This window comes from Artibeus jamaicensis, unplaced genomic scaffold (assembly GCF_021234435.1).
Source record: "Artibeus jamaicensis isolate MK-2021 breed Jamaican fruit bat unplaced genomic scaffold, CSHL_Jam_final contig_233, whole genome shotgun sequence".
NCBI lineage: Eukaryota > Metazoa > Chordata > Mammalia > Chiroptera > Phyllostomidae > Artibeus > Artibeus jamaicensis.
Genome location: NW_026521486.1, coordinates 50,557,993 through 50,575,009, shown reverse-complemented (window position 1 = coordinate 50,575,009; position 17,017 = coordinate 50,557,993). Strand labels below are relative to the sequence as shown.

Genomic DNA, 17,017 nt, shown 5'->3' with positions numbered 1-17,017 from the left:
ATCCTCCTGCAAAGCAAAAGCCACTGGTTCAATTCCTGGTCAGGGCACAGGTCTGAGTTGCGGGTTCAGTCCCCGTCAGGGCGTGTACGAGAGACAAGCGATCGATGTTTCTCTCCTGTCTTTCTCCCTCCCTGTCCCTCCCTCCCAATAAATAAATAAAAATCTTTTTTTTTCAGTTTTATAACTTTATTTGACAATCAGCAGTTAGTCCTCATTCACATTAACTGTTTGTAGATTTTTGAAAGTGGTGACAGGTATGTCAGCAACCAGCATGCAGAGCTTGTCTGGTGAATCTTCATCCTCATTACGTTGTCTGGGCAACCGCACCCAGATACAGCAGGGACATTCCTTACTCCTTTGGGCCAGACGGCTTTGTCGATGTGCACACCTGAGTTCCCACTGCCCTCACGGCAAACTGCTGGATCTGAGTGCTTGGGGGGAGGGGACACACACACACACACATGTTCTTGAAACCCACTCCACGAATGTGCTTGTGGGTGTGGGTGGTGTACTCTCCGGTCACTACTTTGTTTACGGCAGAATGGCCCCTCTTCTCACCACCCTTCTTTGTGGGAGCCATGATGCCAGGCCCAGGTTGGAAAGCTAAAAATCATTTTTTGAAAAAGAAATATAATCTACATAGTTAAATCCAGAAAACAAAAAAAATAACAGTCAGTTTAGAATTGTATGCTCATAGAAAATGTCTTTCAAAAGTTAGAACCTAATTAAAATGTGTAAGTTCTATGCGAGTTCCTGTGTACTTTGCTCACTGTTAGACGTTCGCTAATAGAAGAAAAACAGCATATAATTTCCAGGAGAGAAGGAAGGAAATGGAGTGAGATACAAGTAATCCAAAAGGAGGCAAGAAAGGAAAGTAAAAAAGATGATATTAGGTTGGAATAAATAGAAGGCACAAAATAAGATAGTGAAAATAAGTTCAAATGCATCCATGATTATAATAAATATAAATAAGCTAAATAATCCAATTTAAAAATGCAGTGCCAGACTGGACGAGAGAAAGAGAGAAAAGGGAATTTCCAAACAAAGGGATGGCAAACAAGATCCTTCATTTTGTTGTTTCAGAAGGACGGAGAGGCTGCAACTCAAATCGTTATTGAGGAGCCAAGTTGCTTAAAGATACAGGAAGAGGAAGGAGTGAGTGGTGGTTCTTTAACCTTCACACCGACCGTGTGCTACCCCAGTGCCTCCTTGGTAAACAGGCCCGCAGCCTCAGCCGCCATGACTCACACTTCAGTTTCTTTCCAGGCATGCCCAGTGGCCCACGGGGCAGCTCTCCGGGTCGTTGTCGTTGCGGACCTCTGAGCGTTTGCCTGTCTGGCTCTCCTCTTCTCCACGCTCTCGGTGAGGCCACAGCCCGAGGCTCATACCTCACATTTCTGGTGCTACTAGTGCTACAGCCGCCCTACGCCCTGGCCACACCTCCCTGCAGTTACCAGGCGCATCCCTGCATACCTATGTTCTGAGAAGTTCCCTTTCATTTTGTCATCTGACTTCTTGAGAACACATAGACTTCTATTGCCTCATAGCACCCAGCCAAATACATGGCAATCTAAAGCTGGAGCAGGCCCTAGCTGGATCCATTTTGCAGACAAACTGAATGCAGAGATGAGTGACTTGTCCAGGACAGAACCAAAACTGGCAGTCAGGACCTGTACATGGTATCCACCTAGACAGACTTCCCCTGCACATAAAAACAGTGGCCAGAGACCGGCTACTGTCCTAAGAGCTTCGTATGGATTCTTTAATCTTCACAACAAGCCCACAAGAGAGGTCTACTATTTACCCTTTGTAGAAATGAGGAATTGAAGTGTAGGGAGATCAAAAACTTGTCCAAGGTCACCCAGCTAATCCTAGTCCTGACAGCTACCCTATTGTACTAGCTCTCTCTCTCTCCCTCTCCCTCCCTCTTATACACACACACACACACACACACACACACACACACACGCACATACATCGAGTCCTCATTCATAGTCCTGCCCTGCCTGGAGAGTCCCTACACCCTCCTTTACAGCCGATGACAAGAGTCTATTGCTCTCTCCTTCCTACACCCCCTCTCCTAGGTGAGTGCACAGTCTGCCCTCTGGCCACAGATGATTGCACTAGGGTTGGGCATGTGAACCAAGGGAAGGCAATAAATAAACTTTTCAGTTGCTCTTCCATGAGCATTTGAACTAACAAGGCATAGAAACCAAGTTGCTCAGATGGTGGTGGGTGCTGTGGAGGAGTGCCCGGAAGCCATGCTGGGCCATGTGGCAGCAGGTGAACCAGGAAAGGGGAGGGAGCAGGGGCAGGGAGGAGGAGGAGAAGGAGGGAGGGAGGCCCAGGTGCGCCTGCCAGGACTTGCGTGTGTACACACGCCCTCCAGCCTTAATCACTATAATAGTCAACTTGTACTCAACACATATCCAGCCTCATGTCTCGACAGGTCCCGGGAGATCTGGCTGTAGTTCCCACTGTCGGTTGCTTTGAGATTCCCACGCATCTTTTCAGGAAATCCTCCTCCCTCCCTCTGCTGGGACTGTGCCTGTCCTGTGGACCAGGAGCCCTGGCTCGAACACCCACTCGGGGAACTCTACCCGTCCTTCAGAACAAGCTGGGGGGCTGACTCCTCCAGAACCCTCCCCGGGTCTGGGGCGTGTTCATCTCTCCTTCCCCAGACAGACCACAAACCCCACTGCACCGGTTTCCCTCCCGACATTCAATAAACACTTGTTGATTGATAGACTCTTCTAACTTTGGGGCACCTGTTTCCAATCTCGCCATCTGAAGCTGGACTATATTGCTATCATTTTATCTTCTAGCCAATCCGTGCGTCCACCCATCCCTTCTTTACCCTGGAACAGGTACTGGAAGCCCATGTGCCAGGCGCTGGGCCAGGCGCTGGAAATGGTTCAGACGAAGCCCTCAGGGCTCACCCTCTGGGACTTTTCTCTCGCCTGTTCCTCCATCCCCTTCCTCACACCAAGTGCCCGCCCCTGTCTCCCACCTGTCCTCCTACTCACACTGCCCTCCCTTCAGCAAGACGCCCTGGAGTTCTCTCTCCCCCCTCTACTGTCCCTTCTTTTTTTTATCATTCTATGGTACAGGAATTGACGCTATAGTCTGAGTGTCTGTGTCTTTATGCTATTTTAAGACCCCAGCACTTTGCAAAAACCTAGTGGAGAATACTGCCAAAGCAGGGGGTGGGGGGGCGGGGTGGACTGAGCAACCTGAGCCTGGGGCCGACGGGGTGTCTGGGAGCCAGGTTATCGGAGCCAGCCAGCCGCAGAGCCACTGCAACCGGGTTGTTGACCGCTGCTTACCTGACCCGGTCTGCCCTGATCCGATCCGGCCTCTACGTTCTTCTCGGGGACCAGCCCTCACTTCCCCCATGGTTTGCTTAGGAGTTTGCACCCCAGGCAGCATGTAAAATTGTTGTGTTTCTGGAAACACACGCGCAGAGAAGCCTTGAAATTCTTCTTGGAACAGGTCCAGGGGTTTATTTATGAAATTCCCAGGGGGTGGGAGAGACAGAAGTCTGGACTTTACAGACTGAGTGCTGTGCCGTCGTCTTATCAACATAACCACCAGCCCCGGTGTGCGCTTTCTAAACACCCGCCGCGCGCCCGGGCGGCGGGGGCGGGGAGTGCACAGGTGCCCACCGACTGGCAGGGATGCCCGCCCGGCCCAGCCGGAGGAATGACAAACCTGGCACCGACTCTGCGACCACGGGTCCCCCGCTCTTTCTCCCACCAGCCCCCACTTCCTCACTCTCTGGCTCTCCTTCTTCCTGGGCCCGCAGCCCCTCTCCCCCTCGCCCGCTCCACTTTGGAGGCCATGCTGTCCTGCCGATGGATATCCGCGTCCTCTAAAGAAAGGCGACGTGGCTGGTTGCTGCACCAGTGAGAACCCGGGAGCCGGTCGTAGTGTGCTAAATCTTCGTCTCTGATCCTCTCCGGCTGGCTGGGCATGGAACGGACCTGGGCTCCGTGCTCAGGCGTGGTGGGGTCTGCCGGCCGCGGGAGAAAGCTGGGGTGGGCAAGCCTCTCAGGCCGGTTTCAGGTCCTAAGGACAGACCGTGGGCCCTTCCGAGAGAACTGCATGGAGGCAGAGGCAGGCTGATGGGGTTGGGGAGAGGACCGCAGCTCGGCTTCCTTAACTCTGCCCTCCGTCTGGGAGGGAACTTGGCAGAACCCGAGGCTTCTGTCGCCTCCCCTGTCTTCGTTGCGGTGGGGAGGGGTGCATCTAAACGTGGCTTCCCTGCGGGTGTACACCCTGCCTTTGAAGGGGAAGGCATAGCCTCCATGTCGGTGCCATGACTGACCTAAAGCAAATGTGTTTTCCTTCGAGACCTTAGAGGTAAGCTCTCAGTTGAAAATATGGAATAGACTGTCAGTGACAAGTCAGGAAGACAGTGAGGCCGGAGGCCACTGCGCTTACCGCGCAGGAACAGTAGGGCTTCTAAAAATCAAAGGCCACCATCCAGAAAATGATCAAATCAGAGGACAAATAATTAAATGTATTCAATAAAAAATGGGCACTGGAAGAACAATAGGGACAGCGTCCCTTAGGGATGACAGAAACTTCCCTAGCCTAAGCGGCCTAGGCTCCAGGCTCAGAAATTTAGGCTCCCCACTCTGTTTGGGAAAAAAATCCCAAAAGTTCCAGGGGCCTCAAGGACCTCTGGAAGTTTCTCCCTGGCTTGGGCAGCCGGAGCCTGGTTGCACAGAATGAGTCGGGGTGCGGAGACGTGCCTCCTAGCTGCCTCTCCCAGGTGAGCAAGCAGGCGAGGGCAGACTCACCTGCCTGGAAAGCCTGTTGTGAGGAGGCGGGCCCATTCCTGGCTGGGAGGAGCACAGCTTCAGTGGGCGGGGGCTAGTGTGCATGTGTGTGCAAATGTGTGCCTGTGTGCAAGCATCTGAGGGTGTGTCGGGCAGGGTCGGCACAGCGCTAAAGGCACAGACACACCCCCCACCACACACCCCGAAATCTATGCGAAGCCATCGTGACCTGCCTCCCCACGTGAACACGCCAAGGTCCAGCTCAGTTTCCAGGCACCTTAGCAGAAGAAAGACCATGGGCTTTGGGTTCAGGCAGACCTAGGTTCAAATCCCAGCTCTGTTACTTCCTAGCTGTGTCATTTGGGGCCCATCACCTAACCTCTCTGACCTTTGGGTTCTTCTTCTATAATACAGTAATAATTTTTATCCTGCAAAATTTTTGTGAAGATAAAATGAAACCATTCTCTCTCAATTGCCGAAGGCCTTGGACAGGAAAGGAATGCCTTCCTGGAGTGATGCTTTCCCATAATGCAGACTGCCGGTTTTTAACCTCGCCGTACTGGTCTCCCTCCTGTAGAGCAGGCAGATCAGTGGTCCTACCTCAGAGTTTGGTCCTGAGGATCAAACAAGTCAATACAAACACAACACAGTTGATGGTATCTGGCCGTAGTCAGTGCTCAAATCACGTCAGCTGTTGCTCCGCAGGTCACCCAGCTCGGAGCCTGCCCTCACGCCTCTGCCGTCCTTTGTCTCGGGACCAGCCCCTGTCCCAGCTTGCCCTGCCTGTGGCTTCTGGCCAGTTTCTTTCTTCCTTTTTTTTTTTTTTTTTACAGTAAAATCTGGTTTTTCCCGAAGTTGGTCCTTCCCAGGCGTGCTGTTGTCATGGGAACCTCCAAGGGCCGCCTGGATTTGGGGGAGGAAAGGGGTTGTGGATTAAAGCCAAGGAATCCCAGTGGTGGGCTGGCCACCATGCTAACCCCCCTCCCCCGAACAGATGCAGACAGTGGGGCCAGAGGGAGGAGTTTGGGGGGGTCGTTCCTGTCCTGCCTTGTCACCACCCAGCTCTACTGTCTTTTCAGAAACAGAGTCTGGTTTACTGAACACCATTGCTTTCTTGTGGGGCTGAACAAATGCATGACTTAGAATAGAGATTTATAATTGATTTATTACTCCTTTATGCTCTTTTTGAAGTCCTCACCCAAGGATATGTTTATTGATTTTAGAGCAAGAGGAAGGGAGAGAGACAGAAGGGAGAGAAAAACATCTATCGGTTGCCTCCTCTATGTGCCCAGACTGGGGACTGAACCTGCCATCTAGGTACGTGCCCTGACCTGGGAATTTGCAACATTTTGGTGCACAGGACAATGCTCCAACCAACGAAGCCACCCAGCCAGTGCTCCTCTTTACATTTGAGACAAAGTTCAAGTTCCAGAGTAGGTATGATTAGCCTCACTAAGATGGGGAAACTGAGGCCTCAGAACACTGAGGCGACTTGTCAAAGTCATTTAACCAGTGAAATGGGAAACCCGCACCTGAAACCCAAGTCTTGTGATCTTCCCATTAGCCCCAAATGCCTGGGCTGTAGGGGAGTCTGCCCTGGAGAGTGCAGGGGAGGCAGGGAAGAGGGCCAAGAGCTGGTCCCCGTCACCCAGTGCACACCACCTCCCGCTCCTCTGGGCGGCGATGCCGAGAGGGCCAAATAAGCACTCTCCTCTCTGCCACCACTAACATTCCACTCTCGGAAATCAAGGCAGCCTTTTTAAAGGAGCAAAATAACAATATATCAAGAACCTTAAAGCATTTCTGAAGTTGGACCTCATAATTTCACTCCTAGAAATTACCCCAACCATATCCATGTGCTCCCTGACCCCACAGCCCCAGCTGCAGGAACTCACCCTGAAGAAACACTGTAAGCAAAACACGTGCACCAAGACGTGAGTCAGCGATGTCCTCGCGGTTCCGGCCGAGACAGCAAAGTATCTGTGACAACTGAGTATTGAAAAATGGAGAATTATTCATGCAAAGTACATCTATATAAAGGGTGGTAGAGAAGTTTTTAATGACACAAAAAGAAGTGGATGATATACATTTGAAGTGGGAAAAAAGCGTGTTATAAAATATGTATAGTATAATCTAACATTTACTTTTAAATTATGCATAAAAAGAGCTGAAAGGACATTTTTTTATTTATTTTTATTTTTTTAAGATTTTTAAATTTTATTTATTTTTAGAGAGAGGGGAAGGGAGGGAGAAAGAGAGGGAGAGAAACATCGATGTGCAGTTGCCTCTTGCACACCCCCCACTGCGGACCTGGCCCGCAACCCAGGCATGTGCCCTGACTGGGAATCAAACCAATGACCTTTCAGTTCACAGGCTGGCACTCAATCCCCTGAGCCACACCAGCCAGGGCTATTTACCTTATTTTTAGAAAGAAGGGAAGGGGGAGAAAGAGAGGGACAGAAAAGATCAGTTGCTTCTCATATGCTCCCCGATCAGGACCAAACTTGCAACCCAGGCACACGTCCTGACTGGGAATCAAACCAGCAACCTTTCACTTTGCAGGACAATGCCCAACCAACGGAGCCACATCCGTCAGGGCCACACCTCATTTTTTACCTTCACAATAACCCTGGAAGATAGGTAAAGTACTTAGAATGTTGTTGGTCCCAAGTAATACAAATTCAGTTTAGCTATTGAAGAAAAATAAATTTATCTTCTCACTTTAAGGATGCAGGGGCTTCTGCCAAGCTCGGGGCAGCCGGTCTCGGTTGGTCACTGGACACCAGATGTCCAAGGTACAAGACGCTCTGCTTCTACCCGTTCTTCCTCGCTGGGCCTCCGTCTCATCTGTGCATCCGCTTTCATCTCCTTTGATGCCGACCAGATTCCCCGGCTGCCCTTCCCCACGGGGATGAACACGCAGCTCCCGTCAGCTGCTGGGGGTCCCCCCAGCCCAGCTGTCCAGGAAGGACTCCAGTGTGACTCCTGGACCCCAAATCCTAATTTAGGAGGTAGAGACTGAGGGTCCTGCTTGGATCAGGTGTCCACCTCTGCCCCAGTTATTATCTGTTGGAAGTGGGTCGTGTGTGTAAGAACAAAACTGTCAGGAACTGCCACCAACCCTAAACAGTTAGGGAAGAAGAGGAATTCCCAGAAAAATATGGGAGAGTGGCTAGATGGAGGTGAGTTACAAAGTTGAAAAGGAAAATCAATACACGCCAGACACAGCAGGTATTAGAATTCTTCTTTCTACGCATGAGAACACTGGGGCTCAGAGGGGTTAGTCAACAGCTTAAAGTCATAGCTTCAGCTGGAATTCAAACCCTGGTCCACCTCTGTTCAAAGTCTACTCGTCACACCTCCACACCCACTTTCTCTACTGCAAGGTAGTTAGACTAACAGGGTTCCAGAGAGAGAGACAGGACGCACAAAGGCCCAGAGACCCAATCAACGCTGGGTTTAAGGAGCTGACAGGAAGGAGTCAAGCATGGTTGGAACTCGAAATGGAGGGAGGGCTGTGGAGAGGGATGGGACCAGAGGCCTGGGCCTGGTCAGATTAAGCAACAGGGCCCATTGATCAGGAGTTTGGAATTTCACCTGTGGGCGGTGATGTGCAGTGGAGAGCATTATGGAATATTGATCTGTATCTTAGAGGAACTTCTCCGGCGTCAGTGTGAAGAACGAACAGGAGTGGCTGGGTGGACACAGGAGAGTAGGAGGAGGCTCCACGCACCTAAGTGAGAGACGCTGGCAGCTGGGATCAGGGCAGGGACGGAGAGAAGCAGTGAGAGATAGTTTGAAGGTAGAGTAGACAAGACTTTGTGTTTGTTTGATTGATTGATTGATTGATTGATTGATGAAGAGGTGATAGGTAGGTAAGTCATGAATGAATTTCACATGTTTGCTTGGATAGTAATGCCACTCTCTGAACATCAGAGATGGAGCGGGTTTGCAGTGACAGATAACAGTCATCAGACGTGATGAATATGGGGTGCCCAGAAGACATCCAAGGAGCCTTCCAGAAGCAGCTGGATCTTGAAGTCTGGAGCTCAGGAGGGAGATGTGGGCTGGAGACAGAGATGGGACAGTCATCAGTTAGCATCAAAGCCAAGGCGTGGAGAGCTCACCCAGGAGGTGTAGCAGCTGGAGAAGAGGGCCTGGGAACACTGGCGTTCACAGAACGGGCAAAGGAGAAGCCTGTGTGGAAGTCGGAGGGGTGCCTTCCAGAGAGGCGGAGGGAGACCAGCAGTGGGGGCCCCCCTGAAAGCCACGGGTGGGAGTGGCCAGCAGGCAGATGTTGCTCTGGGGTCGAGATGCGGAAGGAAGGACTAGATTCCTCAACAAGAAGGCCAGTGGTAACCTCCAAGAGGTCAGTTTCCACGGCAGAGCCAGAAGGTGGTGGGCTGAGGAGTGAGTGAGAGGCCAGGAAGCAGAGCCTTTTCCAATGAACGTGACCACAGAGGGGAGGGGAGAGAGATAAGCTGGTCGGAAGGGGGTGCGGAGCTTTTGTTGGCAGCAAAAAGGACAGGCCCTGAGGCCTTTGAGGACAGGCCCTGTCCTCATGGGCAGGACCTGATCAAGAAGGGCAAGTTCAGGATTCATTTGGGAGAATGAAGGGTCATTAAGACTGAGGAACCTGGAAGGGGGACCTGAGGAGGGGCCGATGTGGCTACAGGTGAGTTCCTAGGTATGGGTTTGGTGTCAGTAGTTAAGAGCATCCTGGGGCTTCCGTTCTTGATGAAGCAAAAGGCAAAACCAGTGGAGGTCTGAGAGTCCCAGCCCTATGTCGACGACTGGGACAAATCTGTTTTTGCCTCAATATAATGGGATCAAACTCTCAAATTCTGAAATACAATGCAAGTGCGAATCTGGAAAAATTGTGGAAAGACCAGTCTGAGTTAGCGAATATTGTTTAAAAAAATAAAGAAAGAAAAGAGTAATTTTATTCATTTCAGGTACATACAGTAATGCAAAATATTACCTAGTGATTGAGAAAGAATCACTTGCAATTAGCATAAAAATTATTTGGAATGTCAATTAGTTTTTCTGAAGTACTTGACTATGCTTAAAAACAGTGCTTGTGTATTTTAAGAATTCTCCTTGTGGGGTGCAAACCACATTATAGCTCCTTTCGGGCCTTGTGGAGTCTGCTTAAATGTAGCTAAAAATTTTTTTTTCTGGAAAAGATACCGGCAACATCAGAAAACAGTTTCTGGCAAAGGTAAGATTGTGCAACTGTGCAAGCCCAGGCACTTTCCAAAGGCCGTTTCCACCAGAGAGCAGATCTGATTGCTGGAGATTGTTACTAAGGGAACAGTGGGGCGTGAATATAAATTTCATTTCACAAAAGACCTAAGTAACGTATTGATCCAAAGGGAGCAGCCAGTGTGTCCGGGAGGAGGAGCCTCTCCCAAGGTGAACAAACTCGTGGGCATGTGCAGTTCGTGGGCCGCCCGCGGCTTTCCCCTCGCCCTACAAATCTGTCCTTTTCAGCTCTGCCCCAGGAGGAGACCAGAGAGGTTAGAGAGCCAGGGGCCGGAGAAAGGTGTCGCCTTTCTCTCCTCAAAGTGACGGTGTTGACACCAAGCCAGCCTGGAGCTCTGCACAGTTGAAGCCCTGAACAGACAGTGAGGACAGATTATTATTATTATTATTATTATTATTATTATTATTACAGCAATTCTGGCCAGGCCCTTTGCCCAACATGAGCACGATTCCTCACAACCACCTCACGTCTCATCCCCACTTCGGGGTGAGGAAGCTGGGCGTTCTGTGCTATTTCATGCCTCAAATCATGAGCTGGGGAGTGGCTGAGTCAGAACTCTAACTCTGCAGCCATTGGTTTTGTTTTCTCTTCCTCGATGCGGGCCTCGGGTCAATCACGTGGGCACATGTTATCGTCGTGGGCCTGTGCGAGCTGGCAAGGTCTTTCTCAGATTATCCCCTATCTCTCTGTCCAGTCCCCACCTCAGTCTCCACCCACCTCGCCTCTGCACCCCACATGCACTCCAGTGAGCTTGCTCGGGTTCTTAAATGCATGCACATCCTTATTAAGAATGTAGTGTTGTTTTGAATATGTATGCATTCTATTATTGGTGTGTGTGTGTGTGTGTGTGTGTGTGTGTGTGTGTGTGTGGTAAGAACAGTTGACACAAGGCCTACCCTCAGCATATTTTGCAATGCATAATTAGTATTTTAACTGTAGGCTCTATGCTGTACAGTAGACCTCTAGGATTCACTCATCTTGTAGAACCACAACTTTGTGTCCTTTGACTACTACCACCCCATTTCCACCTCCCACCAGCCCTGGCACCGCCGCTCTACTCTCTGCTTTGACGAGGCTGACTGTTTTAGGTTGCTCATGTGAGCAGTATCATGTAGGATTTGTCCTTCTGTATTTGGCTTATTTCACTCAGCACGATGTCCTTCGGGTTCATCTTCCTTGTCACAGACTTCCTTCCTTTAAAATGCTAATACTGAAATCAATTAATGGCTGAATAATATTCCATTGTATGCCTACACCACATTTTGTTTACCCTTGTGTCTGTTGACAAACATTTAGTTTGCTTCCATGTCTTAGTGGTGAATTGTGCTGCAGTGAACATGGGGGTGCAAACATTTCTTGAGGATCCTGATTTCAGTTCCTCTGAATAGACACCCAGCAGTGAGATTGCTGGGTCGTATAGTAGTTCTATTATATGCTCTAAATTTATATAAAAGAGATTGTGCTATAAGCCTCATTCTTTTTTCGCCAGTCAATTCTGTATTTTTAAGCCCTAGCCAGGCTGCTGTGTATATATCTGGCCCATCGCTCCTGGATGACATAGCATTCTGAAACACTTGTCCCTGATGTTTTCCTTCTTGGATCCCCCAGGCACAGCGCTGTGATGAACTTCCTCACACTTGTCCTCTTGTGGACTTGCCTGCGAATGTCCCTGGGGCACAGTCCCAGAAATGGGATCACGAGGTCAAATGGCACAGGCGTACCCACTTTCACTAAGTCGTGCTAAAAAGGCTGTATCAGTTCACACTTCTGCACTGACCGCACACGAGTTCCTGTTTCTGCATATCCTTGACAGTACTTGGCATTGCTCACCTTCCTGATTTTGCCATTTGGATGAATATTTGTTGCTATATCATTCAAATGTACATTTCTCGGATCATTAGTGAGTTTGAGCATTCCGTGGTCATTTGGGCTCCTTTTTTTTTTGGCGTGTGTGAATTAACTCTTCATGTCTTTTGCCCATTTCTTTTAATTGGGTCTCATTGATTTGCAGGACTTTCTCATATGTTGTAGATATTAATGCCTAAATGGTTTTAAGGATCGCAGATATCTCCCTTTGGCCTACCATCTATTTATTAATTTCACTAATTCATTAACGTTAAATTTATTTGTGGTGTATAGTTAAAGAGTAAACTTATACCATTATATTCATGTATTTCTTTGTTTTGCAGTTTGTTTTAAGGGCCTTGTTTAAGTCTTTTCCCACCATTAGGTCAAAAGGATGTTCGCTTATATTTTCTTTTATTAACCTTACAGTTTCACCTTTCACATTTTGGTTCTTTTTTTTTTTTCTTTATTTATTTTTCGAGAGAGGGGAAGGGAAGGAGAAAGTGGCCATTTTGGTCTAATCCATGGAGTCCATCCTTATGTATGATGTAAGATAGAGACCCAACTGCATTTTTCCCCGAAACAGTGATCCAGTGTTCTTAACACTATCTAACCTGGCCTTAAAAAAACTAATATTTTAACAGCCCTATTGAGGTATAATTCACATACCATGCAATTCACCTATTTAAAGTGGCTTTTAGTGTATTCAGAGTTTTACAACCATTATCATAACCAACTTAGGACGCTTCCTCACTCCCCCCAAAGCCCCACCGCACCCCTCAGCCACCCTCTCCACGAGTTTGTGACGCCGCCTTCATCACATTGTGGTTTTCAGGTGTCCACAGATCTGTTCCTATGCTTGTTACATCTCCCTGTCCATGTGTCTGTTTGTCCATTCACCTGGTATTATTCTACTTCTGTTCCTATTGCCTGTCTCACACCTTATTATCTGATGGGGCAAGTCTGCACACTCCCTCCTTCTTCAGCATTGGCCTAGCCAAATTCACATGTCCTTTGACCCCAGAATTCCACTTTTTAGAATTTATCCCACAGATACACTTGAATTAAGCAAAATTTTGCTCATACAAGTCTAGTCATTGCCACATTTTTTTTGTAATAGCCCAAAATTAGAAACTTCCAAGAATAGGGGAAGGGTTTAGTCATGGTACATTCAAATAGTGGGATACTAGGCTGTTGTTAAAAAGGAAGAAAGCAAGAACTTCCCACCTGCTGATCTGGAAAGATCTCCAAGACATAAGTAAAAATGGTAAGGTGTAGAACAGTGTATAGACTAGGCTACTTTTATACAAAAGGTGGGAGGGACAAGGGCCCATATTCAAATTTGCTTAGTACACATAAAATCTGAAGGGACAGAAGCATAAGAAACTAAGATTAGTGTTTCTTTGGGGGTCAGGGAACTTGGGCAGGCAGGAGACAAGGATGGGAGGGAGACACTTCACTCTCTACCTTTGAAACTTGTTTGTTTTTTTTTCTTAAACAACATTTATTTGTCAAGGTTGTGGAGGCGGGGAGTCTGAGATTGGCACTGCTCTGGCCTGGGATCCGGGCGGAGGCACACTTTCTGGTCCTGGGTGGCCGCCTTCTCATCTGTGCCCTCCCGTGGTGGAGAGACTCTCATCCTCTGCTCTTAGGACACTGGTCCCATTGTGAGCTCCACCCACACACATAAGTACCGCCCAGGGGCTCCCACTTCCAAATACCACCACGTCAGGGTTTCGATGTGTGAATTTTGAGGGGACTGAATCATTTACTTCTGAATTATGTGAAGGAATACCCTATCATACAGTAACCAAAAATAAGGAAAAATTGACTTAGCTCTTCATGGATTTATATTCTTCCATGTAAAATTGAGAATAAATTTATTGAATTACTAAAAAAAATCCAACTGGAACCTTGACTGGGATGAAGCCCTTTGCTCTTCATTACTCTGCTCCTTCCATCAAGTGTCAGCAGCTCGGGGACAGAGACGGGCATCAGCCGGGAGAAGGCCCTGCCCAGGTGGCGGCCAGGACGGGAGACGGCTAGGAATCCAGGAGAGAGTGTCCCAGTTGTATATGACCATCAGTTCTCTTTTCAACAGTGGCCGTTTAGAACCACCTATTCCATTTCTTAAGGATTTAATTAAGGAATTAATCTTTGTGGAAGGAACTCCTTCCTGTTTTAGTACGGAATTCATCTTTGGGGAGGAGGTAAAAAGGAGTGTCAGGTACAAACCTTCAAAGCGTCTCCATGTGAGCAATGGCAGCTGAGTCTGAAGTGCCAGAGTTGGTGAAGCCTCATCACCCACCTGCTGGCAGGTTATCTTCACTGCAGGCCGAGCGCCTGCGGGGGAGCTGCCCACGTGGAGCTGAGCTACCAACTCCAAACCCCAGGGCAGTCAGACGTGCTTTGCAAATGTGTTTGCTTTGTTTACTTTTCAAAACATCAGTCCAGTTGTCCTGAAGAATCATACATTCCAAATTAGTAGAGTCAAAATTAATGAGATTTTCCAGCAATGAGCCTGAGATGAAAATGACAGAAAATCCACTAATTATAGACTGTGCAGCCACCTAATCAGGACTTGGACCCAGGCCTCTGGGTGGGGGGCGGGGCATGGAGAATAAAGGTTGTAGATGAAACTTGTGCCTGGATGTCCTTCCTTCCTCTTGCCACTGCCCTTTCCCCTGGGCTCAGTGGCCTCGAAGCACCCACAGCTTCCTGCCCCTGAGCTCCTAACTCTGCCCCCGCCACCTGGTTCCAGCCAGGCACCACTTCTAAGGGCTTTGTAAGGCTAAATTCCTGGAAACTACAAAATAGGGCCCAAGTGCAGGCGGGGGGCATGTTTTCTCCTTGGTTCTGGGAAGCAGTGGGGGAGGGGTGCCAGGAGAAGGAAAAGGGCAGAAAAGGCAGACAAAATGCCCATTATACCCAAGCCCGTCAATTTCCTTTTTTCATCTCTTTATCAGTGTTTGTGACTGAGCTTCTTATCAACAGGAAACGCCTGCCTAAGGGGATGAGGCAGGTCCAGGGGGACTGGACGCCGGGGACTGGGAATTCTGGGTAATGTGCTGCTGCTGTCCAGTCTGACCAGCGGCCTCCTGATTCTCAGGACCCAGAAAGGCTCCCAGGCACCTGGTGAGCCCTTAGGAACACAGCACATGAGACAGGTCTGGAGACCAGAGGGTCTGGTGGGGACTCTGGATGGGGCTCCAGGCCTAGCCCTCTGTGACCAAAGACAGGTCAAGCTATGAAGTGACAGTTGCCCTTGCCCCTAAAATCCACCGAACCCCTCTTTTCTAGCTAAGAGGCCAAGTGCCGTGACAATTTCACAGACAACTTAGTGACAGTCCCCCCAACTGGCCCTTCTGGTGTGTTTGCCTCAAGCCCTTGGAGGATGGCGCCTGAGCTGGGCATCCTGGCCCAGGACAATTAGGTGTTTGGCAGAGGCTTCTGAACAGAGGGGGAGGGCACTGGAGCATTGATTGACCTCCTACTGTGTGCCAGGTGCTTTAAAAACACTGATCATCAGATTAGGATACTGGTCTCCCGGATGGATCTCCCAGGAGAGGGACAGACCAGGGATCAGATTTCCCGAGAGGCTAAAATCAAATCTTAGTGCTGAAAATAAATGCCCAAGAGGGATGTCTGGGCCAAGCAAGGCGTTATGGGCGGTTGAGAGGAACAGGTTTATCTAGATGTCTTTGCATGGGAACTGGCTGTTCTCCTAGTAGAAGAGTAGGAAAGCTTCGTACAGAACAGAACATGGGCCACCTTGCTCCTGGCTCCTCGCCCTCTGCCTACCAGCTGCCCTTGAGTAGCCACCTCTGTGTTTGGTGGTGGCGGCAATAAAGGAAAATCCGTGTGCCTCCCGACCTGCCCCCGTGTCTCCCTGGACAACCCCAGTCTCCCCCCACCTCACCACTCGCTCCTGCGGCTGGGGATCTAGGTCAGTAAGAGTGGGTGGGTGACAAAGAACAGAAGAGAGACTCATCCAGACGTGACACCCCGCAGGGCAGCAGTGACAACACTTTAACCTGAAAACTGCCTGAAAATAGACTGTGTCTATGACATTATGCAAATGATATGCAAAGTCGAGAAGCCCTCTGTCTCTATTTCTAGCAAACTGAATGTGGCCCTGATGGAAGCAGCTTGTTCCAAGAGTCGCCCACCCGGAGTGATGACTGCACAGGAGCATCAGTCCCCACCCAGGGGGGCTGGACTTTGGACTACGTGCAGCCCTCCGCCCGACTCCGGACTCCCAGGGCTGGCCCTGAGGCTTGAGGGCTTGGCCATCTCTGGATCTGTCAACCTTGACGTGAGTGAGGATCAGGAGGAAACAGCACCCTCCCTGAAGGCCGATGTGAGGCGGGGCTGAGGGAGCAAGGCAATAGGAGGGCACAGAGAACTGTCCTTGAGGGCCTGGGTGTGGCAAGGGGGAAGGGATGCTCTTCAATTCCAAAGCTCATGCTCTGGGGACCACCTTCACCCCCACCTGGGCGTGTTATAGACACTCCTCATCCCTTAGGGAGGGTCCACACAGAAGATCCTCTCCCTCTTCCGTAGAGGTAAGAAGATTAGAACCCAGGGCCCCCAGGAAAGCAGGGCAAAGCTTTGCAAAGTAATCAATGGGTTTTCTTTCAAAGGCAGGCAGGTTCCCTGAGGCTCTGCGTGGAGACAGGGCCTTGGACACCCGCCTCCTGGGGACGCTTCTACCCCTGCGGGCCACGGGCCCGTGCTTCTTTCCCAGGTCCCAGCCAGACTTCTCAGAACTCATTTTCTGCAATTTTCCTACTGCCTTTCTGTCCACTCGCCAACCACAGTGTGGACATCAGGGTGGGGACGTAAGGACCAGCATCTGGCAGGCACAGGGGCGGGAGAAAGACTGCCTTTGTGGGACGCCAGGAATGTCCTCGTGGCCCCGCGCTGGCAAGGAGGGCACGCACTGTCTGTTGCTTGGGCCCCATGTGCACTGCTCCGGGCATGAGGGCTACTCGGGCGGGGGCTCCAGGGGAGCAGAGGAGGGCCTCGGCGGTAAAAGGAGTTGGGGTACCCTTTCTGAGTACTCCGGGCATGGGGGGACCCCATCCGAGGAGGGAATTGAGAACAGGGCATTCAGGCAGGC

The 17,017-nt window shown here is 49.9% G+C and overlaps 1 pseudogene; it reads right to left on the bottom strand.

The window, feature by feature from the left end:
* Positions 1-204: 204 nt before the first annotated feature.
* On the bottom strand, positions 205-2,667 carry LOC128626884 (60S ribosomal protein L31-like; annotated as a pseudogene).
* Positions 2,668-17,017: the final 14,350 nt, after the last annotated feature.